Source organism: Tupaia chinensis, unplaced genomic scaffold (genome assembly GCF_000334495.1).
Source record: "Tupaia chinensis unplaced genomic scaffold, TupChi_1.0 Scaffold000503_1, whole genome shotgun sequence".
In the NCBI taxonomy this organism is placed as follows: domain Eukaryota; kingdom Metazoa; phylum Chordata; class Mammalia; order Scandentia; family Tupaiidae; genus Tupaia; species Tupaia belangeri.
This window is the reverse complement of record NW_006160015.1, coordinates 2,717,047-2,743,321: the sequence shown is the minus strand read 5'-3', so window position 1 is coordinate 2,743,321 and position 26,275 is coordinate 2,717,047. Positions and strand designations below refer to the sequence as shown.

The 26,275-nt window shown below is 37.5% G+C and overlaps 1 protein-coding gene across 1 annotated transcript in view; it reads left to right on the top strand.

Annotated features, from left to right (window-relative positions):
• Positions 1 to 26,275, top strand: part of GPC6 (glypican 6) — a 1,323,196-nt gene that overhangs the window by 781,441 nt on the left and 515,480 nt on the right. The window lies entirely within an intron of this gene.

Here is a 26,275-nt window from a genome sequence, read left to right as displayed (position 1 = left end):
GTGAAGAAGGATATCTTCCCCATCCACCCCCACTCCCAGGAGCATTTTATTGTCAAACTCTTGAAATTAACTTGGTTATAGTCTTTTACTTAGAAGTAGAATAATTAAATTTGACCAATTTGACTGAACTAAAAATACTGAAATAGCAGGACAGGTTCGTATAGTGGTTTGTTTCCTTATCCTACTGCTTCAATTGTTAAAGCCAAAGGCATGGAAAGTTGGATGGTTTAGTGGTTAAGAGAACACATCTTGGCACTGGATGGTTGGCTCAGAGAAAAATACTATGCTCTGTGGGGTTGATTCGCATTGGAACATTCTCAGTTTGCATCCCAAGACTTCCTGTATACACTAGCCTGTGTAAGGCTATGATCTGGGACTAGATGAAGCAGTGGTTGGATTGAAGCATCAGACTTTGTTGAAGGTGCTGTCTCTCTATCTGTCTCTCTGTACATCTTATCAATCATGGGATAAATAAATAAAATTTTAAAAAACAAAATAAAACAAAAAACAGAAACCAGTAGATAGTGTAATGGTTAAGTCGCTGGACTCCCATGTAGTCAACTGCTCTTCAAGTCCTGGACTTGGTGGCTTAAAACTCACACTGAGCACATGTGTGTGTGTGCCTGTCCAAACTCCCAAGAGGAGAATGGAGGAGAAGGGATTGTGGTGTAGCCATCCACCCTAGGGGATGATTTCTCACTTTCTGTTTCTCTGTCTCTCTCTGTCTCACCGTTGATCACACATGCCCTGTAGCAAAAATCTATCTCTAAAAATAAATAAATAAATAAATAAATAAATAAATAAATAAATTAAAAACAAAGAACGCATCCTTAAAAAGGGTCCTAAGGTTAGAATACTAGGTCTACTATATAGTAAAATACAGTTTTGGCAAATTACTTCATCTCTCTTAGCTTTAGTTTCCTTCTTTTGAAAAAGGGTGTAGGGATGGTAACAACATTATCTACTTCTTTAGAGAGCTGTGAAGGTTAAATGCTATGATTCATTCAAGAATTTATGAGCCAGCAGGTGGTGTGGAGGGTAAGGCAACTGGATCCCACATGGTCAGCTTTGCAGTTTTGAGTCCCAGAGCCCACAGCTTGAAAACTAAACTAGGTGTATATGCCAGGTACGTGTGTGTTTGCACACCAAAAATCCCTAGAGGAAAGTGGAGAAGAGATTGCTGTGTGGCCACCCTCCTGGGTGTGGTGTGATTTCTCACTGTCTCTCTATCTCTGTCTCTCTCCAGGGAATGCACATCCCCTGTGTGCTCAAACTACCCAAAGGAAAAAAAATGCACAAAAATATCCTTACTGTAAAAGCACTGACTAAATATGAGCTTATTAAGATTATTGTAATGTATTTTTCTTTAACTTATAATTTCACTTTTGGTGCTGTCAATAAACTCAATTGAAAATTGAGAGGATGAAGGTTAGAATCCAGATGGGTTATAAAGCGAACCATGTTATAATATTTTGAAATGATTTAATTCTGAGGTTTGTTTTGTTTTGTTTGCTTTGCATAGTAAAATAGTAAGAGCAGTGAGCTGAATTTGGTTCCTTAATTCATTTTCTGCACACACTCTTCAAGATATAGGCCTCATTTTCAAGTACTCGATGGAATCAGTAACAGAAGCAGTTAAATTTCACCCCCACTATAGAGTGAACTTAAAATAAACTTGATGATGGGGGTATGGTTGGATAGCCACCTGATTACCATATTCTTTCTCAATAATTAAATGCTGTACTTGAATCCATGTTCTTCCATTATTTCCTTGAAAGAACAGTATAGGAATGAAGTTATTAATGTATTTATCTTAACCACAACAAAGATTTTTAGGGTTTCTTAGATTTTCTTTTTTGAATATTTTATTGTTTTTAAATTCACCATTTTATTTTTTTTTTTTAATTTTTAGATTACTTTCACATTTTACATGAAGTCTCTATCATGATGTATACAATATATAACATATTTTTTCACAAGAGAACTTTACTTTTTATTTGCCTGTTAAATGCTGCTTCTCTTTGCATATCATATCCATCCTCTGCCACCCACTGTCTATCATTCACTCCCCTTCCTTACAGTCTCTGGTATCTATAGTTATTCTTGTTTTTTTTTTTTTAAGAATTATTTATTTAATTTTATTTATTTATTCATTTATTTTAATTTGACCAGAGAGAGACACAGGGAGAGAGAGAAAAAGAGAGAGGGTAAGTGAGAAAGCAAGCTGCCAGGTCCAGGACTTGAACTGTGGTCAGCCATGTGGGAATGTCCAGCGCCTTAACTACCACACCACCTGCTGATCCCTAGTTATTCTACCTACTATATCTTCAGATCATTCCATTTCTGCCATAGAGTGCAGATTCACATTGAGTGGGGATATACAATGTGTATCTTTCAAAGTCTGGCTCACTTCTCTCACACTAAGCTTTCTATATTAACTTACTTTGAATCAAACAATAGGGTCTCATTTTCTCTTACAGCTGAATCATATTCCATAGTATACATGTGGCATGGTTTTTCAATGAATCATCAGTTTTTGGATACTTAGATTGGTTCCATGTTTTAGCAATTGTGAATAATGCTGCAATCAACATTGATGTGTAAGGCTCTTTCTAACTGTTTTCCTGTCCTTTGAGTAAATACTAAGGAGTGGGATTACTGAGTCATACGGTAGTTCTATTTTAGGGTTCTTTTTCAAAAATAATTATTTATTTAAGTTTATTTACTATCATTATTATTATTATTATTATTTTGCTATAAGGCAAATGTACTCACCAGAAGGAGACAGAGAGAGGGAAAACATGAGAAAGCAAGCCACCAACTGTGGGACTTGAATCACAGTTGCCCATGTGGGAGTCCAGGGCCTTAACCACCATGTCACCTGATGCCCTTATTTGTAGATTTTTAAGGAATTTCCATTTGTTTTCTACAGAGATTGTACTAGTTTACATTCCCAACATCAGTGTAAAAGGGTTTTCTTTTCACCATAGCCTTGTCAGCACTTATTGTTCTTTATTTTTTAGAAGCTAGCCATTCCAACTAGGTTTAAATGGTATCTCATTTTGAGTTGCATTATTATTTTTATTATCTGCTATAGCGCATATCTACTCACTGGAGAGAATAGAGAAAGTGAAACTGAGAAATCCCACCCCCAGGTGGATGGTCACATCACAGTCTCTTCTCTTCTTGGGATTTTGACCACATATGCACACACACTTAGAATGATTTTCAAACTGCTGAATCCGAGACTTGAACCACTGTCACCCATGTGGGAATCCAACACTGTAACTACCATGCTACCTGCTGGTCTCTTATTGTGGTTTTAAATTTCATTTTCTTTATGACAAGAGACTGTGAACATTTTTTCCATGTGCTTTTGGGCCATTTGTAGATCTTCCTTGGAGAGTTGTCTATTCATTCACCCATTTTTAAATTGGATTATTATTCATTCTTTAATGAATTAACTGTTTGAATACCCTATTTATTCTGGATATCAATCCCTTGTAGGAAGAATAATTGGGAAACATTTTCTCCCATTCCGAGAGTTATCTTTTTACTCTATTGTTTCTTTTGCTGTGAGAAAGATTTTTATTAGCCTTAGGTAATCTCACTTGTCTACTTTGGAAATTGTTGCCTGTGAATAGGGGTCTTATTTCATAAATCTTTGCCTACTCCTGTGTCTTCAATGATTTCCCCTGTGTTTTATACTAGTAATTTTATAGTTTGTGACTTTACATTTGAATCTTTAACCATTTTGAGTTGATTCTTATTAATGGTGAGAGATAGTGGTCCAGTTTCATTTTTCTGCAAGTGGATAGGCAGTTTCTAGCACCAATTGCTGAAAAGATTTTTTTTTTTTATCTGCTGCATTGTCTAATACCCTTTGTCAAAGATCAGTTTGCCATATTACTTGGTGTTTATTTCTGTATTATTCTCTATTCTATATCATTGGTCTGTGGGTCTATTTTTGTGCTAGTTTCTTTTTTTTTAATTAAAAATATATATGAAGTATACCTTTTCTTATAGAGCTTAAGAAAGTATAGGCATTCTGTTGTTGTTGTTGTTGTTGTTGTTAGGTCAGAGGGTGTGTTGTGTGTGCATCCACACTAGAAAGGAAGAGAGAAAAAGAGAGATACAGCAACCCTCTGTCCTGAAGGAGGCCAGATCACACTGCAATTCTTTTTCTTCCAATTCTTCATCCCATCAGAACACTTTGCTTGCATGCATGTGCCTTGTGTGTTCTTTAAGATACTGGGACAGGGACTGAGACTTGAACCTTGGTCAGCCCTGTATATCATTTAGGCAGTATCCTACAGGACTAGCCAATAAAGTGTACCTATTCTTTGTAGTTGCTGGCAAGATAATGTGGTATTAACAAAGATGCTTTATGGTGTAGCCTGGTTCTTCTAGTGATAAATTCATGAACTCATCAAACAATTGTTTAAGATCAGATACTTCAAGTTAGTTGCAGTAATAAGGAAAGTTAAGGAAAAGGATTCTCAAATCTTCATTTATTTCAGAATGAGGAGGCCTCTAAATTACTAGATTTGCCTGAAATAGAATAGTCTCTTCCTTCACTCAATGGAGCCTATTAAATACTGGTTTTCTAGAGCCAAGTTCTCTTTTTTAAATTTGATTTAATTAATTAATTTATTTATTTTATGATTTACCATAGGGTACATGCACTTGCCAGAGACAGAAAGACAGGGATTAAGAAATAATCCCCCAGGGAGAATGGCCACATCATAATCTCGTCCTCTCCATTCTCCTTTTGGGATTTTGGGCATGCACACACATGTCTCCAGCGTGATTTTCAAGTCACCAGGTCCAGGCCTTGAACAGCCATGTGAGAGTCAAGGACCACACCACCTGCTGGCCCCTGGAACCAAATTCTGAGACATCACTATGATCCAGAAAAAGACAATTCTATAGAGTTATGACAAGGTAGACAGATGTTAACTAAGCAACAGAGATTCCTTTTTTATCTGTGACTATTTCAGAAAGGATTCTCTTCAGTAAGGTAGCCTGAGAAAGAGTTTTCTGTTTGACCTCTATGTGTGTTTATATGTTTATAGAAACACATATACTTAGATGTGTATAGGTAGGTAGGTAGATAGATAGATACAGATATATGGGGAGTACCTGCAAAATGTAATAGAAATGTGTATTTTGAAAAAAAAAAAAAGCTGCATGATTTCAAAAAAATGTTTTGCACCAAAATAAACTCATACTTTCATTTTATTTTTCCACAAACTGTCTTAAGGATCCCAAGACATATAAAAATACATAAAAATAAATGTACAGATAGAGAGAAAGATGTGTTTATATAGAAATAGATGTACAGATATGGAGAGATGTCTATCTAAAGATAGATAATGATATTTCAATAACAAATACTGGTGACAGTAGATATGTTTCCGCACCATCCTTGGTGTTACCTTTTCAGTGCTGAGAACGCTTTCATGAAGAAGAAAACACTAGGCTGTTGAGTGCGCTTGTCATCGACAATCTCCTCACCTCTGTGGATACTTCAAAAAGTTATATCAAATCCTCACTGCCTACAAGGGTTTTGCTTTCATGATTTAGACCTGGCTCTTTCAGTACTTGCTTCTCAGGTCAAAAGCCAGAAAGTCAGTCTCTCCAAAAGTCTGATTAGCACTTGAACTTCAAGAGATTTATGACCACTAGACTTGATTTTCAAAGCTGTTTTATCCAAGTACAGACCATTTATTCTGTGGACAGTCATCTTGATCTTCCAACTTTACTATGCAGTTCATGCCTGAAATATACAAATTTGCTATGCTTTTTGTTGCTCGTGATGATACTTTTTGTTCTTTTTTTAGAATGTTAGTGTCATCATCTTCAGGTGTCACCATTTTAATCACCTATTTGTGATTTTTTTTTTTAATTTCTAATGAGGGAAACCTTACAATGTAACAATTATGTTTCTGAGTTTATGTCCCTTCTTTTAGAAAGTCTGGTCTACCATTTCCCCTATATTTATCATGTGTTTAGTATAAAACAGGCAATTGTTAAAAGTGCAGATATTACAAAGGGAATGCGACCTCTTGTCCTCAAGGACGTCAGGATTTGTTCTAGTCTGTTTTTTGCTAATAGCAAAAATTCTCATGTCTGGGTAATTTATAAATACAGAGGTTTATTCACTTCACAGTTTGGGGTCTGAAGTCCAGGGGCCAACTCTTATGGGGGTCATCTGGCTGCATCCCAATTTAGTGGAGGGAAGCAGAGCATGGTCTGGGTTGTGTGTCGTTCATGGTTTCTTGCCCTCTCCTTATAAACTCACCAGGATTCCATTCTAGGAAGCCATCCCACCCCTAATCACTTAATCACTCCCAAAGGCCATGGCTTTCAACATCATGAAAGTATTCAGTTTCCTCCTAGTAGCTTCACAACAAAATTTCAACGCATGAATCCTTAGAGTAATCAAGTGCTGTGCTATGTGAGGCCCCACCACAGCCCTCTGAGATGGGTTCTGACATTTTGAACATCTGAGAGGTGAGGGAACTCTGGCTCTGAGTGGTTCAATCATTTCCTCAGGGGCATACAGCTAGTAGGTGCAGGCTTGCAGGCTCGGAGCTATCACTCTCTGATTCTAAAGTCTAAGCCCTCCCAGGTCTAGTTTTAGAGTCATCCAAAGTAGGAAGGTGGGTTCAAAAATGGGCAAAAAAAAAAGGTAGACTTGTAAGCATTAATATCAGAAGCCAAATACTTAGAAATGCAAATAAACCATAAACATACTTCTCATAATAAGTCCTTTGCATAATGAGAGCCCTTTTTATTGAATATGGTATTACTTCATTTGAGGACTTATTAATGCCTTTTTTAGCATTTTAATTGTCTTGCCAACAGGGCACACAGGTCAGATTAATCTGCTCTTTAATCGTAATGCTAAAATGAATGCTGATTACAAGCCTAAATTTTATTGCTGTTACTTAGTCTTCTTTGTAAAAGGAAATTTCATGCAGATAGATTTCCCCCAAAAGTTTAGAAATGAACAGTAGAAATGATTGGCATCTGTGGTAGCACTGCTATTTAAAGACATTGGACTACATTGAGGGTCCCTTTCTTCTTTCTTCTCTTTCTATATCTTCAAAAGCCTTTATTCCAAATGTATGTGGAAATCACCAGAATCCTCTCCTCAGGTATAATTAAGAATTAATATAAGAGAAAAAAGATTGCCATTAGCATTTTATTTCAAATATATATATATATATATATTCCCAAAAGGATATTATCTAACATTACATCTTCAAACAGTCAGGATTAAAAGAATGTGATATTATGTCTGGGTATTGGGGAAATGAATGGAATACTTTATACTGAGTGTAAAAAGGGCCAGATTTTTCAGTAAGAATCCTGAGGTTTATTTGTTTGTTTTGTTTCTGTTTCTGTCTTTGTTATAAAGTATATGCACTCACCAGAAGGAGAGAGAAAGAACTCACCTCCAGGGGAGGATGGCCATACTGTAATTCCTTCTCCTCTACTCCTAGGGATTTGGGGCACTCATGCACACACAGCTCACATGTTTTTCAAGTCGGTTCTGGGACTCAAATTGTGCCCTCAGCCATGTGGGATCCAACCACCTTAACCTCCATGGCACCCTGGGTCCCGTGTTTTAAATCTTGTTTCTACCTTTCCTGACTTTAGGACCCTGGACTCAGTTAAAAACCCTACCTGATAGAGCTCAGGTGAAGTATGCCCAAAACCTGTATACATTTGCTACTATCACTATAGCAAACTACACAAATGTAGTGATTTAAAACAGCATAAATGTGTTTTCCTACAGTTTAGGAGGTAATGAGTCAAAAATTGAGTCTTTCTGAGCCAAAGTGAAAGTGCTAGAAGGGCTGGTTCCTTCTGGAATTTCTAAGACAATTTATTTCTTGCTTTTAACAACTTCAAAGAGGTCACATACATTCTCTGAACTATGGCCCTTCCCCTCCTCTCTTTTTCCTCTTGCTTCTTTTCGCTCATCCCCTATGAGAAAGCTCCTAGTGTCATGTTGCATTTGCTACAGGAAGCCAGTTTAGTCTACAGCAGGAGCTCTCAACCAGAGGCAGATCTCTTTTCCAGGGAACATTTGACAATGTCTAGGACATTTTTTGGTTGCTCTAACTTTGCAAGCTGTGACACTACTGGCATCAACTTGATAGAAAGCAAAGATGCTCCTTAATGTTTTACAATGCTCAGGACAGGTCCCTGCAGCAGGGAATTACCCACCTAAGATGACAATGTTTCCAAGATTGAGGGACTCTGATGTAGAGGTCAGCATGGCCAACTCCCAGAGTGTAACTGCCTGGTGTCAAACCTAGCTCCCCCCTTTGCCAAAGTGGCCTTGGCCATGTGGAAACCATTGTTTTTGGTTTCAGCATTTTATTTTGTTTTATTTCAATTTTTTTCCATCTGGGAAATGGGAATAATGATAGTACCTATCACGGTGGATTATTGTAAGGATTAAGTGAGTAGTTTATGTAAAACCCTTCCAATAGCACTTGCCACATGGTAAGCGTTTTAGCAAATGTTAATCCTATTGGTACAGTCATGTACCATGTAATGACATTCTTGTCAATGACAAGCTGCATATACAATAGTGATCCCCTCAGATAATAATGGAGCAGAAAAAATCCTGTCACCTACTGACACTGTAGCTGTCATAATATCATACCATGCAGCATGACTCACATGTTTGCTGTGATGCTGATGTAAGCAAACCTATGGCATTACCAGTCTAGTGAAAGTTTAGCACATGCACTTATGTACAACACACTGTACTTGATCATGAAATAAATGACTATGTTACTGTTTCATATATTTACAATACACTTTTCCTGTTAACTTTAGAGTATGTTTCCTCTACTTATAAAAAATCAGTTACACAGTTTTTTTACTGTAAAACAGTATGATGTGATACACCAGCAGCATCCTCATGCATCTCCTGTTTACCACACTCTTGATGACATCATTTTCTCTTGTGTGTATTTAGTCATGTGTTGTTTAGTTCATCATGGTTCTAAGTATACAAAAATCCACCCCATATGCCGTATAGCCTAAGTGTTGGGCTACACAGCTAGGTTTATGTGAGTACACTCTATTAGGTTCACTCAATGACAAAACCACCTAACAATGCACTTCTCCAAACGTGTCCCTGTCATTAAGCAACATATGACCGACACTGAGTACCATTATTGGTCCTCAGTAAATAGTAGCAATCGATTGTGTCCGTGCCTTTCCAGATGTCTTTCAAAATATATTGTGAGTAAATGTAAGTGAAACCTTGCCAATGTTTTATAAGTAGAGTACATTTAAATCCAATAGTAAACCAAATGATTTTGCCAACCGTGGTTTAGAAAATCAGGACCTTTGTAGAATGTTAAGGCCAGCTAATGAAATGTCTAAAACCCAGCCACCTCTATGAAGGCTGTCTTCTCTCATAAAATCTCACTTAGGCCCCAGAAGGTCCTGCAAGTAAATAGCATCATACCCCACAGGCTGTGTCTTTGGTAATCAGACCTTGGCAACACCACTTAGCTTGATGCACTTCTGGCTATCAGAATATTCCCTATGGCTTTGGTGGCTACATGTAAATTAAGAGGCTTTTCAGATCACGGGCTGTGCAGTGGTATGATTTGTTTACTTTAGAACATGCTGGTGTAATTTTGGAAAATATACATGCACTGCTATTCTGTAGCACTTTGCTATGTACTATGGTAGCTATTTGCCACATGTAGCCTTTGATCCCTTGAAATGTGGCTATTTTGAATTGAGATAGACTAAGGATAAATTATATTCCAGATCTGAAGATTTAGTGTGAAAAAGGAATATGAAGTATCTCAATATGTTTCTCTTGATTGCATATTGAAACAATAGTACTGTGGATATGTGGCATTGAATAAAGTTTATTATTAAACTTATTTCACCTATTCTTAATTTTTAAAAATGAGGCTTCTATAAAGTTGAAAATTACATGTTTTTTATATCTTATATTTTTGTTAGAAAACACTATTATAAATCTTGCTCCATTGTGTCATTATGAGGCAGACATAGTATAAAGCACCTTGTGTTAAATGAATAGAGACCGGCAATAAAGGAAAATTTGCAAAGGAATCATATGGAGGGGAGAGTTCAGTCCCCTGGGGGCAATGTTTATCAAACGGTAGTTCTTGTACCATCTGTATCAGTCATCTGCAGGATTGCAAAACTGCTGATTCCTGGGTTCCGTTCCAGACTTCACTGCTCAGAATCTCTGTGCCCAGGAGTCTGGATTTTTAACAAATTTCCTCTTGAATGTAGTTTGAGTTAAACTTCAAGAATCAGTGAGGGGGGCCAGCAAGTGGCATGGTGGTTAGGGGTGCTGGATTCTCACATGACCAACCATGGTTCGAGTCCCAGACCTGGCGGCTTGCTTTCTCCCTTTCTCTCTCTCTGGTCAAATTAAAAAAAAAAATAATGCTACTAAATGGAAATAAATAAATAACTCCTTAAAAAAAGAATCAGTGAAATACTAGCTGATAGGTATTAAAGAAATAAAATACATAAGACAACAAAGATATGTAGGCATGAAGACAGCAGTAATATGCCAAATGCAGTATACATGACATGACTCACCACTTTACAAAAGTATTGGCATCTGTGAATTATGTTTGAGTTGTAGAGGAGCAATACCATTTAATATTTCAATATCACTCACTTCACATTATGGCATAATATCTGATAGCTTTCAGGGATAAGTCATTTTATTCAGAAGATATAAATGGAATGTAGCCATCTCTGTCTTCAACCTATTAGGTCATCTATAGACCAATCTTCAGGAAAATATTGGTTCTTTGTTAATGAAAAATACTCGTTGCCCAGTATCCCTGAAAGAGCAAGTTATGGGGTGATGTATGTGTGTGTGTGTGTGTGTGTGTGTGTGTGTGTGTGTGTATACATATATGCATATAGATGCATTGCATGCACTGTAAGTACAGGTACTTATATGTGTATGTGGCTTTTGTATGCATACATCTATAGGTATATGTAGCACATCTGTATGTGTATATTTCATTTTTAATTTTAAGTTAGCTATATGAAGTATGGGTTAGAAATCCAAAGATATCATTTGTGTGATAAATAAGGTTGCTTATTACTGAGCTACTATGATTATAGCAGTTTTATGAAATTTTAATTACATTATGCATCTAGTCAAATATTGGTTTTGAGCATTAATCGAGTTACTTGAGAAGCATTTCATGGAATGGGAAATAAAAATGAAATGGCTTATTTACTTATCCCAAGGCATTCAAGATAAAATTCAGTAGGGAAATGCATAAGAAAAGCATGAGAACCTACCCAGAAATCTGATTCAATAGAAGTCATGGGTGGATTTTCAGATTGTCTTTGGTGACTGAATAACACCATCATGCTCACAAAACAATGCTTAAAATACAATATTGCAATATGTCTGATCTAGGAGTATGGTGATGGTCTGCTACTTCTTGCAACATTCTAAGTTTAGAAACCCCCTTGCCTTAGACAAAATGTCTGTTAATTCTATTCAAAGTCCATGCTATTTGTCAGGTCCACCAATCAATAGGAAGAATGAGCAAGAAGGAGGTGGGGAGCACAGAAGGAAAATGAGGGGGAGAGGAAGGTGTTTGTCTCCGTTAGCCAGAGACTGACACTGAACTGATGTGACAGCTCAACGTCGTGCTATTGCATATGTTTTCTGTCCCAGTGATTTCTTTCCTGTTCTAAATTACATGGGACAGTGACTTTGCTAAAACCTAGATGTCAAACTGCTGTACTACTTCGTATATATTTATTTTTTAATTACCCTCCAAAATATCCTAGTTTCAAGTTAGTAGCCTAGGCTGAAATAGAAAATTGGAGCGATCGCCCAGTGTTCATTTTCTTTAAGAACAGCCTTCCGATGAGGAGTCAGCTCTAGAGCGACAAAGTGCTTTTGTCAGTTTTCAAATCAGCCACATCATGGGACACATGGAGGAATGTCTTTGGAGATGAAACTGGGACATCTCTGAATTAGCTCTATATTTATCTACAGTCAGAAATTACAGTAAAAAAAATACATCCAGAGAAGAGATTTCCACCAACACATAATCCTTTCAAAAGTAGAACAGTCTTCATATATAATATTATTACCTTTTAATAGAACTTCCAAGAAGGAGCAATGGATAGAAATATATCCAGGATTCAATACTCAACACATTCCAGTGAGTTGCTTGTAATTTTTTAATACAGAATATTCTTGTTTAAAAAAGAAATTATAATGGCCTCACAAAGTTTGGCCAAAAAAAGAGTCTAATGATCTTAATTGTGGGAACCATTGTCTAAGATAGTTTTCTTGGCATGCAAGATTATTGTAAATGTTGAAATTATCTCATGTGTATCTTTTTAAAAATTGATATCAAGGGGAACCAGCAGTTGGCATAATGGCTATGTTGCTGGACTCCCACATAGTTGACCGCGGTTCACGTCCCAGACCCGGTGGCTCAAAACTCATGCTGGGCGCGTGTGCGTGAGTGCCCAAGATCCCGAGAGGAGAATGGAGGAGAAGGGATTGCGGCATGGTCATCCCCTCTGGGGGGTGATTTCTCGCTTTCTGTCTCTCTGTCTCTCTCTGTCTGTCTGGCGAGCGCACGTGCCCTATAGTGAAAAACCTCTCAAAAAAAAATTAATATCAAGTATAGCTCATTTCGCAAAATATAATTACACCAGACTCTAGGACAAAAGCAAAAGCCTAATTTTATAAATTTATAAATTAATTCATTTTTAAACATTATCTAATTCAAATCCAAAAATAATACACTTATGCACTAAAGCCTAAAATATTACTTAATTCAACTAGTTTCATTTTAGTTTGATTGGAACCCCAGTGATTCTTTCTTAATTTTTAGAATTGAAGTTGAAGTGACACAGATGACTGTCTTACACATTTAATGTTCACAGGCCCTTAAGATGTTAGAGAACCCACCCTGTTATTCTAAGAATTAATTGTTTTAAAAAGTGAAATGAGGGGTCCTGCAGATGGTGTAATGGCTACATCGCTGGACTCCCATGTAGTTAACCATGGTTCAAGTCCTGTACCTGGCTGCTTAAACTCACACTGGGCAGTTGTGCGTGCATGGCCAAGATCCCAAGAGGAGAATGGAGGAGAGGGGATTGCAGCATGGCCAATCCCCCTGGGGGGTGATTTCTCACTTTCTGTCTCTCTGTCTCTCTCTGTCTTTCTGACCAGTGCATGTACCCGATAGCAAAAACCTCTCAAAAAAAAAAAAAAAAAAAAAAAAAGGTGAAATGAGGTATATTAAATGGTGTAGCTGAAAAAATGGTGCCAGAATATGAAATTCAAGTGGCTAACATTTTTCAGATACAAATAAAAAGAGAGAAACTTAGAAAGGCATCAGAAAATTGAATGACGAAGAAAATCCTCCTGGATGTTATAAGAGCTTTGAGAAGTTATGAAGGTGACAGATTCTAAATTAGAAGTATTCAACTCACATATTAAAACTCTGGAACAGACTTTTTTTGCTGGAAAAGAAAGAACATGAGGCCTTATGAAAAGGGATCTTGCTGTTGAGTGTTGATTGAATTGCAATTAAAAATAAAGAACCAGTTGAAAATGTCTAAAATCACTACAGTCTCTATTTTGGGGGCATGTCTGAATAGTTTAGATTGTCTAAAGAGAGAATTTCTTTTATAATTTTTTGTAAAATACTGGCTTGCTCAGTATAAGAAAAAATTGTTAAAGTGTCTAAGGTAATCCAGAATTTTGACAGCTTACATTATATCTTAATCCTTTCCATTTACACAGAAGAAGAGATGCCATATTTATTCAGGGAAAGGTTTAGAGTTATGTTCTTCCAACTCTTTATTTTAAATAGTTCACATCAACTGATATGACAGATAAGCCATAAAATAGCAAGAGTATCAAAATCTTTAGGAGACTATTTTTTTTTGTTTTTTTTAATGACTGTTAATGAGCAAACAACACAAAGCTAAATGTATCATATACATTATCTCATTAACTGTTCACAAACCCTAGAAATATAAACATTTTGTCTATTTTTCACAGAAAAACAGAGGCACAAAAAAATAACAGAGCTCATCTAGATAAATGGCATAAATTTGATCATTGTGGATACTAACTTTAATTTTTTTACCTTATGCAGATAAAGAATAATATGCATAACTTATTATGTAAAATAATGGAAAGAAAAGAATTCTTTCATCCTATTTTGAGTTCCCAAACCATTTTATTTCAACATACATTTTCATATTTATTTTCTACCTTGCCTTATTATTCATACACTGTTCTTATGTGCCCATTAGACTTTAAAATTCTCCTTCTCAATTAGAAGTTGACTTTGTCCTTTTTACACGTATCTGCTTAAAGTCATTACTTTAAAAATAATAAGAGAATTAGGATTATGAACTTGTCTTTAGAATTTTTAAATTTCATAGCAGAGAAAGCCTTTTCTGTAACCTTTACAGAGAAACTACTAGATTTTATGTAGCTGGATAGATTAATAGATTGATGGGAGGAAGTATGGATATCAAGCACAATAAATCACATCTCAATTGAATGATGACTTTACTTCTGAATACCAGATACAAGAAATTAATGGCATAAAAGAAGAGTGAGTGAAGAAGCTGTTACGAAATGTGTGAACCTTATTTATATTCTAATTTGAACAAATTAACCGTAAAAGTACACTTATGAGACTATTAAACACTGATATTATTGAGGATTTTTAAAAATTTTTTATACAATAATGGTGTCATTTTTTAAAGAGTTCCTTATCTGTTATCAACACATACTAAAATATTAATGGATGAACTAAAAATGATGAACTTTTATTTGAAATAGTCAATCATGGAAAAAGAGAAAAAGAAGAGTTTGTCATGAATGGCTTTATGTTAATCCTTGCACAAGTCAAATGGTAAGTATAAGTTCTTTTCCCTCTTGGTGTTTGAAATTTCCCAAAATAAAAAGTAAAAATCAAAGTTTTTGACACATAATTGCCATTGCATTAAATGATCAGTTTCATTCCCGACCTTCTCGTAAGATTTGGTCATTAGACATAGACCACAGGCCCTAAAAGATATGCTGCCATACAGATGTCTGTCATGAGACAGTGAACCCACTGATTAACTACAATGGACCATAGAAAACTACTGTTATAGCAAATAATATACAATCATTGAACAGCAACCTAAAATAGAAATCAAGAGTTTAAGGGACCAGCAGATGGCATAATGGTTATGTTACTGGACTCCCATGTATTTGACCGCTGTTCGAGTTCCGGACCCGGTGGCTCACACCAGGCACATGTGCATGCATGCTCAAAATTCTAAGAGAAGAATGGAAGAGAAGGGACTGTGGCATGGCCATTTCCCCCCTCCCCCACAGGGGGGTGATTTGACTTTCTGTGTCTGTCTCTCTGGGGAACACATATGCCCTATAGCAAAATCCTCTCAAAAAAAAAAAAAAAAAAAACAAAAAGAGAGAGAGAAGAGAGAGAGAGATAGAGATTTAAAAAAATGTATAATGAGTAGATAGGAACTGAACTGTATATTACAAAAAACACTGAGTGGTGAATGTAACAGATTTTTGTTCCTATTTGTAAAATGGTGAAGCTGATACAATTGACTGATTATATTAGATGATCTCTAACACCCTTTATAACTCCAAAACTGGTTGATTTTTCAGATCTACTAACTCACTATATACAGTCATCACAGGGATATGAATTGTAACCTGTGATTAGGGTATAAACCAATTGCTTGAGATGCTGACAGTGCCAGTCCAGTACATACTGCTCCCAAGATGTATTTTGACACTCTAGTCAGTAGAGGGTTTTATTTTTGTTTTCAAAACCTTGTATAAAACGTAGAATAGTCAAGTGATTTGTGAAGCAGTCAAAATATCAACTTCTTCCACATGAACAAACCAAGGCACATTTTTGTGCAGATCTTAGAGAGAGATGACATGCCAATCATTCCAACACTAATAAGACCATCCAGGAACTAGTATATTCATCAGAGTAGTTCACTGGGATCTTGGGCACACAAACCCTGACATGAGTTTCAGGCCACTGGGTCCAGGGCTTGAATTGTAGTTGGCTATGTGGGAGTCCAGTGACAGAAGCACTCTACCATCTGCAGGCTCCGTTGTGGGCACTTCTTCAGAAGGACTTTATTTATGGAAGAGTAGGCATATCGGAATATGGGTGTGTCCCTTTAAAAAAGATTTATTTAGACCTCCACTAGACTCCTGAAGGTTATCATCAATAGTTCACTTAAACATGAACTATTTTGTAGGACATTGTCTTTTCTCCAGCCCTATCTCAGAAAATAGACAATATATCCTTAGCTTGGGTGTTACCCAGTATATTTAAATAAGTCATTAAAAATATATAGAACTTCACTATGATGCAGAATAATGGTAATATCAGTTCTGACTCTTGTTAATAGTAGATTTACTTTACAGTTACCTGGTATACAGAAATCGTTTACATAACTCTGGGCTATAGAAGTCACATATAAGTAAGTTATTTGAGCAATGAAAAAGAGTTGCAAAGCATGGACAGGCATGCAATTTTTAGTATATAAGAAAAACCTAGTCAAAACACAAATCTAAGCTATTACACTAATTCATGATAGTCAGATACATTGCACAAAAAGGGTAGCGTGCAAACTGAATTAATTACCTATAGCTTCACAAAAAATTACTGTAAAACTTAGCATCTTAAATGTATTCATTGTCATAGTTTCTGTGGGTCAGGAACCCAAATGAAATTTGACTGTGTGTCTCTGTCTCAGGGTGTCTCAGAAGACTGCAGTCAAGGTGTTATGGACAGTGGTCTCATCTGAAAGCTCTATTGTGGTAGAAGCTTCATCCAAGCTCACTTATGGATTGATAACAGGACTTGCCCACAGTTCAGAACATGTCAGCTGTCTTCCCACAGAGTGAGCAAGAGAGAAGCCATGATCTCTTTGTAATCTAATCATAGAAGTGATATACTTTCATTTTGCCATAGTCTGTTCATTAGAAGTAAGTTGCTAGGTCCAGCTCACTTAAGGAGGGGATTACAAGAGTATGCATCCCAGTAGGTGAAAATCTTTGGGGGGGTCTAGATGTTGCCAACTACACAAATCACATATTCACACTACTTAACAAATGTTACAAAAATTAGCAGGATAGTGATATAACTAGCTTTTTATGCTCATGATCATTTATTTTGTGATGCTCAGCTTTTTATCTTCTGTTCATTCTGTTCTCTCTGTTTGGATTATTTTACCCTATTCCTTCTGCCCAAGAAACACAAATATCTATCCGTCTTTTAAAATTTAATTCTCTCGTATGACTTATGAAAGGCAAACCTGACCTCTTCCTTTGTAGTATTCCCATAAGGCTCTGCTCAGGCTTTTAGATAGCTTCAGTAGCACTTGATTACACCTACAGTCAATGTGTTTCTTCACAGACTCAAAAGATTGTAAGAAGTATAAGACAAAGACAATACTTAGCTATTACCTGAGTGAACAATGAATTACCTCTCAATTGCTATGCAATTCTATTTACAGTATATTGTACACTAAATCTCATCTTAGGAGGACAGTAGAATCTAAAGATAGTGAATAAGGTGAGAACAGCTTAGTGTCAAAATCAAATTGAAAGCTAGTAAATAAAGTGAGAACTATTTCATGTCAAAATCAAATTCTCTACAAACCCACTCAACCCAGTAAGATGCCTACACAAGGAGAGATATTCAAAACCAACACAGTGATGAGAACACCAGAAATTTATAACTCTCCCCTCACTATAGCTCTGGTGCATAACTTTAGTACCTAGAATCACATGCATCCCAGCTCTAGAATTCCTTGTAGGAAGGAAGAAGGAAGAAGACTAAGGTCTTCATTGAAAATAGACTACAGGTGGAACAGCAGTTAGCATAATGGCTATGTTGCTGGACTCCCATGTAGCCAACCACAGTTTGAGTCCCAGACCCAGTGGCTTAAATTCACACCAGGCACATGTGCATACATGCCCAAGATCCCATGAGAGGAATGGAGAAGGGATTGTGGCGTGGCCATCTCTCCTGAGGGGTGATTCCTCACCTTCTTTCTCTCTGTCTCTGTCTTTCTGGCGAGCACATGTGCCCTGTAGCAAAAACCTCTCCAAAATTAAAAAAAAAAAAAATTTAAAAAAAAGGAAGAAAGTAGACTGCAGGTCAACTCAGCCCTCTAGACAACTACGTCTGTCCCTTCTCTTACTCTCCACAAAGTCTCTTCTCTTACTCTCTACAAAACCTCTTGCACACAGATCTCTGCCTCAGAGTCTATTTCCGAGGAATCCAATTTAAGGATGCTTGTTGCCTCAAACTCAACCTCCAAAACTCTTTGTAAAAATTCTTTACTCTCCCTCTGTCTCCCCAGTCCTGTTCCTTACTACTCACTTCATTCTCACATTTAAAAGGCCCAAGAAATAGGCAGGCACTAACTTGAATCTGAAGATGAATTAGAGGAAATAGCTAAGGACAGTGAGAAGGAGGTAAATAAGGTTCTCACCTCTTCTACATCGATAAATGTCCTGTCAGTACTGTTGTTTGATTAAAATATATTTTATTTTTTTCATAAAGGATGTATTATTTTTTTCTTGTTTCACAGACTCCACAACTGAGCTCTCCCATCACTAAGCATCCCTCCCTGCCCCTCTGTGAGGCTCTGGAAAGTACCTGCTAGTGATCCGTGGTTCTCTTCAGCCAGTTTATAGGGTACAAAAAGGCTTCTATAGCTGCAGCAAATCAATATGAGCTAAAATACATTTCAGTTTCTCCTAGCACCTTGGTAATTTGAAGAAAGACCTAATTTAAACATAAGATGCCTGGGTTTTGTTTCTTGTTTTATAGCCATCAGACAGTTGGAAAAGGGGAAAAAGAAAAGCAAAACACAACCCATTTATACTCTATCTGTAAAGAATTTCCATGAATATTTTTTCCTTGTTCTTGTATTTGGAGGAATTTATTAGCTGTGATTCACAATTCTAAGAGGGGCACCTCCTTTGTTTTTGTATTGGACTTGTTTCCTCATGGTTCTGTAAATTGTTTGCAGTTTTGATTGTGGGCACTTCTTTTTTCTTTAGGGTTTTTTTTTCCTTAGGGCACACATGCTTGTTGGAGAAAGAGAGAGACAGAGATAGTAAAGGCGAAAGTGAGAAATCCACCCCCCAACCCCCCGGGAAATAGTCATGCTGCAATCCCTTCTCCATTCTCCTTCATTCTCCTCCTGGCATCTTGGGCATATACACACACACACACCTGACATGAGTTTCAGGCCACTGGGTCCAGGGCTTGAATTGTAGTTGGCTATGTGGGAGTCCAGTGACAGAAGCACTCTACCATCTGCAGGCTCCGTTGTGGGCACTCCTTCAGAAGGACTTTATTTATGGAAGAGTAGGCATATTGGAATTTGGGTGTATCCCTTTAAAAAAATATTTATTTTGACTTCCACTAGACTCCTGAAGGTTATCATCAACATTTGTATGTTAATTTCTTGTGCATGTGAGTGTGTGTGTGTGTGTGTATTAGAAGAAGGAGGGACCAGCAGTTAGCGTAATGGCTAAGTCGCTGAACTCCTATGTAGTTGACCTCGGTTCAAGTCCTGGACCTGGTGGCTTAAACTCACGCCGGGCCATTGTGCATTGTGCATGTGTGCCCAAGATCCCAAGAGGAGAATTGTTTGGATTATTTTACCCTATTCCTTCTGCCCAAGAAACACAAATATCTATCCGTCTTTTAAAATTTAATTCTCTCGTATGACTTATGAAAGGCAAACCTGACCTCTTCCTTTGTAGTATTCCCATAAGGCTCTGCTCAGGCTTTTAGATAGCTTCAGTAGCACTTGATTACACCTACAGTCAATGTGTTTCTTCACAGACTCAAAAGATTGTAAGAAGTATAAGACAAAGACAATACTTAGCTATTACCTGAGTGAACAATGAATTACCTCTCAATTGCTATGCAATTCTATTTACAGTATATTGTACACTAAATCTCATCTTAGGAGGACAGTAGAATCTAAAGATAGTGAATAAGGTGAGAACAGCTTAGTGTCAAAATCAAATTGAAAGCTAGTAAATAAAGTGAGAACTATTTCATGTCAAAATCAAATTCTCTACAAACCCACTCAACCCAGTAAGATGCCTACACAAGGAGAGATATTCAAAACCAACACAGTGATGAGAACACCAGAAATTTATAACTCTCCCCTCACTATAGCTCTGGTGCATAACTTTAGTACCTAGAATCACATGCATCCCAGCTCTAGAATTCCTTGTAGGAAGGAAGAAGGAAGAAGACTAAGGTCTTCATTGAAAATAGACTACAGGTGGAACAGCAGTTAGCATAATGGCTATGTTGCTGGACTCCCATGTAGCCAACCACAGTTTGAGTCCCAGACCCAGTGGCTTAAATTCACACCAGGCACATGTGCATACATGCCCAAGATCCCATGAGAGGAATGGAGAAGGGATTGTGGCGTGGCCATCTCTCCTGAGGGGTGATTCCTCACCTTCTGTCTCTCTGTCTCTGTCTTTCTGGCGAGCACATGTGCCCTGTAGCAAAAACCTCTCCAAAATTAAAAAAAAAAAAAATTTAAAAAAAAGGAAGAAAGTAGACTGCAGGTCAACTCAGCCCTCTAGACAACTACGTCTGTCCCTTCTCTTACTCTCCACAAAGTCTCTTCTCTTACTCTCTACAAAACCTCTTGCACACAGATCTCTGCCTCAGAGTCTATTTCCGAGGAATCCAATTTAAGGATGCTTGTTGCCTCAAACTCAACCTCCAAAACTCTTTGTAAAAATTCTTTACTCTCCCTCTGTCTCCCCAGTCCTGTTCCTTACTACTCACTTCATTCTCACATTTAAAAGGCCCAAGAAATAGGCAGGCACTAACTTGAATCTGAAGATGAATTAGAGGAAATAGCTAAGGACAGTGAGAAGGAGGTAAATAAGGTTCTCACCTCTTCTACATCGATAAATGTCCTGTCAGTACTGTTGTTTGATTAAAATATATTTTATTTTTTTCATAAAGGATGTATTATTTTTTTCTTGTTTCACAGACTCCACAACTGAGCTCTCCCATCACTAAGCATCCCTCCCTGCCCCTCTGTGAGGCTCTGGAAAGTACCTGCTAGTGATCCGTGGTTCTCTTCAGCCAGTTTATAGGGTACAAAAAGGCTTCTATAGCTGCAGCAAATCAATATGAGCTAAAATACATTTCAGTTTCTCCTAGCACCTTGGTAATTTGAAGAAAGACCTAATTTAAACATAAGATGCCTGGGTTTTGTTTCTTGTTTTATAGCCATCAGACAGTTGGAAAAGGGGAAAAAGAAAAGCAAAACACAACCCATTTATACTCTATCTGTAAAGAATTTCCATGAATATTTTTTCCTTGTTCTTGTATTTGGAGGAATTTATTAGCTGTGATTCACAATTCTAAGAGGGGCACCTCCTTTGTTTTTGTATTGGACTTGTTTCCTCATGGTTCTGTAAATTGTTTGCAGTTTTGATTGTGGGCACTTCTTTTTTCTTTAGGGTTTTTTTTTCCTTAGGGCACACATGCTTGTTGGAGAAAGAGAGAGACAGAGATAGTAAAGGCGAAAGTGAGAAATCCACCCCCCAACCCCCCGGGAAATAGTCATGCTGCAATCCCTTCTCCATTCTCCTTCATTCTCCTCCTGGCATCTTGGGCATATACACACACACACACCTGACATGAGTTTCAGGCCACTGGGTCCAGGGCTTGAATTGTAGTTGGCTATGTGGGAGTCCAGTGACAGAAGCACTCTACCATCTGCAGGCTCCGTTGTGGGCACTCCTTCAGAAGGACTTTATTTATGGAAGAGTAGGCATATTGGAATTTGGGTGTATCCCTTTAAAAAAATATTTATTTTGACTTCCACTAGACTCCTGAAGGTTATCATCAACATTTGTATGTTAATTTCTTGTGCATGTGAGTGTGTGTGTGTGTGTGTATTAGAAGAAGGAGGGACCAGCAGTTAGCGTAATGGCTAAGTCGCTGAACTCCTATGTAGTTGACCTCGGTTCAAGTCCTGGACCTGGTGGCTTAAACTCACGCCGGGCCATTGTGCATGTGTGCCCAAGATCCCAAGAGGAGAATGGAGGAGAAGGGATTGCAGTTTGGCCATCCCCCCCTGGGGAGTGATTTCTCGCTTTCTGTCTCTCTGTCTCTCTCTGTCTTTCTGGAGAGCGCACACGTCCTGTAGCAAAAACCTCTCCCCCAAAAAAAGTAAAGTTCCTTGGGCCACATAAGTGATACGTATTTGCATCTGAAACTCAGGTAAGAGTAGATCTAAGATTAACATTTTCTAGAATCTGGTTTGTTTGTTTTCTGTTCAGAGCTTCTATTGTCTTTCTTATGCCAGTGGGCTTATTTTTTCAAATCCATTTTTCAGAATGTAAGCCCAATCGTGTGCTGGTAAATGTAAACAACCAGCTCTAGTTTATTTTCAATTTTACTGAGCAAAAACTAATACGCCTATTACAAAAATAATATAATATAAAGTATTCTTTTTTAAGTTTATCTCATGAAAAACAGACACCCATGAAAGAGTCTTTATGCTGTGATCCTTCCCCTAGCTGCAAACAGCGAGGACCACTGCACACCTTAAGGTGGCCATAGGACCTGGGCCGGAACCTTCTCATATGACCTCCTGAATCACGCAGCAGAACTTCTGCTGCTTGTGCCACTGTGACTAGGCCTAAAATTTCCTTATTTTCTAGTACATATAGTCAATTTATTATCATATATTTTGGGGAGGATGATAAAAGAAGACTCTATTCCAAGTAAGGACAAGTGAAGGCTATTTACTCATAGCTTGCTATCACAAGGGAGTCAGCAACCCTCACTTATATTTGCTAAGACACGGAAACAAACTAAGTGCTCCAAAACTGTGACTGGGTTGAAAAAATATGGCACATATACACTATGTAATATTACCAGCTGTGAGTTCTGTTTTCTCACACTCTTATGATCCGGCCATTTGTCCATTTATAATTTCATTCTCTCACTTTCATTGATTTTTACTGAATTTTTGCATCCCTAGCCTGAAGGGAATGGAGAAGAATGGAATTCTGGCTATCCGCCCAGCCCCCTCAAGGGTTATTTCTCACTTTTCTTGTCTCTAGGTCTTTCCCTGGTAAGCGTGTGTCCTGTAGCAAAAACCTGAAATTTTTTTAAAATGTCAATTTTATTTTATTATTTATTTTTTGCTACTTGCAATGTAATAGCGACAGATGTTCCACACTTTTGTTCTTTTCTTAAGTTTTTGTTATAGGGGGCATGTTCTTGCCAGAGAGAGAGACGAAGAGAGGTAAAGTGAGGAGTCATCCTCCACGACAGACAGCCACACTGCAATCCCTTCTCCTCCATTCATCTCTCGGGATTCGGGGCACGCACGCACATGTGCCCAGCGTGATTTTCAAGTCACCAAGTGCAGGACTTGAACAGAGGTAGATTGTGTGGGCCATGTGGGAGTCCGGCACCATAACCACCACACCACCTGCTATTCTACCAACATTCCATACTTTAAGTTCAATCTGCATTAGAAAAATTGTCTTCACTTTCTTAATTATAGACAATTAACAAAACTAAAAATGAAGTCCTGTCACATCGGTCAATTTACATAGTAGGATGCTCTTTTATTTTTTTTTCTTAAAGAATTATTTTATTTAACTTTATTTATTTACTTTATTTTGACCAGAGAGGGACAGAGTGAGCAAGAGAGAGGGAAAGTGAGAAAGCAAGCCACCGGGTCTAGGACTCAAACCATAGTGAGCCATGTGGGAGTCCATTGCCCCTAACTGCCACGCCATCTGCTGGCCCCACAGGACGCTCTTGTTATGGGCGATTTCAAACCAATGCTGTGACAATCATGAACATGGATTTGGGAAGCAATGTGCAGAAGGACAACAATGTGATACAGTATTCCCACTACAACTGACATAAACAACCTTGAAAGTATAAGTAATATTAACATGGAATAAATAATTAGAAGCTAATGAATTGTTTTTAAAATCTCACCCAGTACTTTTAAGGATAGGTCGTAAGATTTTTAGATATCTGGTCGCAACATTGCCAGAAATGAAAGATCCCCCCCTTGTCTTTTAGCATGCTGAAGGTATCTCTGACCTCAAATCTGACTGAGTACAAGGAAGTTTTTCTGACCTTCGAAATTCAACTTTTTAAGACTTGATAACCAAGTTCAGTTTATTTCATACATGAAACCTTGCAATTCTTCAATGATTCTTACAATTTTGAGACTTTAAGAGATATTCTTTGATTGAAAAGAAGACTTTGCTTTCCTTAAAAAAAGAAAAGATACTCGATATGCAAGTAATAACTCTTTTTTTTTTTTTTGAGAGGTTTTTGCTATAGGGCTCGTGCGCTCGCCAGACAGACAGAGACAGAGAGACAGAAAGCAGAAAGTGAGAAATCACCCCCTGGGGGGATGGTCACGCCACAATCCATTCTCCTCTCAGGATCTTGGGCACGCACGCACACGCGCCTGGCGTGAATTTTAAGCCACCGGGTCCGGGACGCGAACCGCTGTCGACTATGTGGGAGTCCAGCGACATAGCCATTACGCTAACTGCTGTTCCCTGCAAGTAATAACTCTTAAGAGCAGAGTTGCCTACTAGATGCCCATCTGGTGTGTATAGTTAAAAAGATGTTTAATGGCAAACTGAGACAGTTTCAAGGAATGAAATAATTGGTCCCTAAATTAGAACATTCTCATAAATTCACAAAAAAATGTGATGAAGCAGGTTCAACCATACATGGGAATGAAAAGAAATTAAAGGTGATGTTTCACTGACTTCTGATACAGTCCCATAAGTGCACACATGAAATGAACACAGTTTAATGTGGACAGCAAGTAATGGACATCTCAGTGTGATTTTTAAATTCACCAACGTGAACACCAAAAATAGAAGTTTAGAACCCTGAATTAAATGGTGCCTATTTTTTCAAAGTTACTGTGACATGTAAAAGTCTGTAAAAGGAAAAAAAAAATCATAATTACAGTCAGAGACATGCATACATGTGAATTAACACTGCTTAACATTGAGGTTGAGTCCACATACCAAAGCGTTTTCTCTCTTTTTCATTATTTTATTTATCTTTTTTTAAGGTTTTAGCTGTCGGGCGTATGCATGCTCAGGAGAGAAACAGTAAGAGGAAAAGTGAGAAATCACCCTCTCTCAGGGGTGATGGCCATGCCAAAATTCCTTCTTCTCCGTTCTCCTCCTAAGATTTTGGGCATGTACACACATGTGCCTGGTTTGATTTTTCAAGCTGCTAGGTCCGGGACTTGAACCATGACTAGCCATGTGGGAGTCAGGTACCTTAACCATTGTGCCACCTGCTGGCTCCCTCTTTTTCCTTTTTGGCACTTTGATTTTTTTTTTAATACCACAATAGGAAATTCTTACTGGACTTGGCTCTGTTTCTCTTGCAGATGGTGGAAAACCTTGCTACAAATCTTCTGAGAATTAGCTAGGTCTTAAAAGAATCTCTTTGTTTTGGCAAAAAAAATATAGTCTGAGCACGTAAAGCTTAGGGATAGACGGGCAAATGATCCTGTGGCTATTTCTCACTTTTCAATTTCCATTATTGTGTTTCAATTTAAATAGCATACTTAATTTTACCACTCTCATTATTTGGAAGTATTATTGTGTCCCGTGTTCTAATGTGTAGGGTACTCTTTTGATAATAAGAACATATTTCAAGTCAATTTAAATTAACAAACAATAAAGTTAGTCATCAGTTCCATAATTTTAGCTGGTCCAGAATTAACTCTGTCGGGGAGTGGTAACAATAGACATTTCACTCTTTACTAAGATAAAAATTTAACTGTCAACTATGTATTAAAAGAGCCCCTGCTAAATAACTATTTTCCTCCTATCATATTTTCTCCAACTCAAATACATATTCATATAGTATAAATTTCATTTTATGCAGGAATGACAACTAGTTGTGTCAGGCTAGATTGATTTGATTGATTTGCTTAACAAATGTTTTCTTTTAGAAGATCCAATTATTCTTACAGGCCATCTTGGGGGATGCAAGCTTGTTCAATAGCTTGATTCCTAGCCGTGGATTCATTTAATCATGTTTAGCTATAAATTCATGAACTGTAGATAGTGGAACCCAAGCAATTTTTTCTTAAATTATTA